The sequence below is a fragment of the Echeneis naucrates genome, chromosome 24 (genome assembly GCF_900963305.1).
Source record: "Echeneis naucrates chromosome 24, fEcheNa1.1, whole genome shotgun sequence".
Lineage (NCBI taxonomy): Eukaryota > Metazoa > Chordata > Actinopteri > Carangiformes > Echeneidae > Echeneis > Echeneis naucrates.
The window spans coordinates 16,576,449-16,578,250 of NC_042534.1; positions in this window are offsets into that span (position 1 = coordinate 16,576,449).

Below are 1,802 nucleotides of genomic sequence, written 5' to 3' on the forward strand. Positions count from 1 at the left end.
TGCCCACAAACCAGAAAAACCAGAAGAACCAGGAACCGATGGCATCGTTTTATTTCTCATGCAAGTGGAGTGGCTTTTAAATTAAGGATGTCTTGTCAATCTGATGGGCCAAATTCAGTTGTTCTAAAACAAATTTTTGTGGTTGTTCAGGTAAGTAACAATTGTATAATGTGAAAATTACATTGTGATGAGGAATGTTAAAAACACAAGCACTTCATGAATGCTAATACATGCGTCACTCATGGGGAGTAATAAGCAAGTTCCCAATGAAGCTTTCCAAACCACTATGCAAGCACAACTCATACTAATGAGCATGAAGTAATTTGTTGTGATATTGAGCAGGGAGGGTTGTTAATAGTTGGAACCATCTCTCTCCTCTGAAATAATCGTTCTAATCGCTCATTTCAAAGGTGATTAAAGTATTCTCACCTGGCAGATTTTCCAAGACTGCCTGTACTGGCTTAAGGATCTCAGGTCTACAGGAAGTTACTGCTTTGTTTACCATTTCAGCTTCCTAGACTGTTTAAGGAATCAGGCCTAATGAACCACTCTCCTTCTGGAAAGGTGACATGGACCGCTTGCATAGGGGCCATCCTTGCAGCATGCGGCATCACCATCCAGCAATGAGACTGATGAAGCTATGTACGAACCTGCGATAGCAAAGTGAAATTTAACATTTGCAAATGGAGTCCAATGTGACCTTTAAGAGGACCAAATAAAGCTGTCAACAGGATTGGATCCAGCTATTTTGGAAAGATTCAAAGAATCCTACAAACTGACAGGGTTCCCATGGATCCTTAAAGAGGTCCTAAAAGGCATTGAATTCATTAATCTAAAAATAAAGCCTTAATTGGCATTAAAATGTCTTAAAATGCTGACACGGGCAGGGGGATTTAATGCATCTTCCTCTGGCATTACAATTTAAAATTTCAAAATAATTTACCCAATGCCTCTCACATTAACGCCACATAGATCAGGATACAACCACACTCATTTTAGAAATGTAGTCTGACAGGAGAAGACTCATTAACGTTCATGGAAGAAGTGCTACCTGATTGGCTGATAGTATGCTGAAACCAGTACCAGGCAATGTGTACCAGGCACATTGCCAGGTATTTCGCTGTTTTGTTCTATCCTCCACCTCCACCGCTCCTCCACCCCCATAAATTTTGGATTAGGCCTGTACATCTAATACAAAATTGTCTTGATTCATGTTATTGTTTTCCATGTGTTGCACACTTTGTTTTTTTTCAACATTTGAAGTAGATCATATAGCTTTGTCACTGGATCGGAAAAGCCATGTTTTAGGTAATAATAAACTTTTGGGCAAAATTGTTCATAACCCTAAGGAATCGATGCCATTTTCTCCCCTTCAGTTTTGGTTATTGTAAAATTGGTCTTAAATTTCACTCCAAGTGGCATTAAAAATTAAAAAAAAAAAAAAATTGCCTTAAACTGTTGGAACCCTGAAGACAGCACAAACTTTTTCAAAAGCATCAAAAACTATTAGTAAGTTTAAATCCTGCCTATTTCAGTGTGAATGTTCAGATTGATCGAAAATTCTTATCCAAAACTCTCCATCTTTTGGTGTGCCCCAAGGTTCTGCCCTGGGCTATAATTTGTTTGCCCTTGTGTGCTTGCTTTTGGTGAGATCATAAATATTTTATGATATCAGTGCTGTGCATTGTCTAAATCTTACTTCTGAAGATGTCCATTGAGGATTTAGAGAACACAGTACTACAGAAACAGCACTGTTACAGGTAATATTCTCATGGACTCATCTCCACATTTGCCCTTCTCGA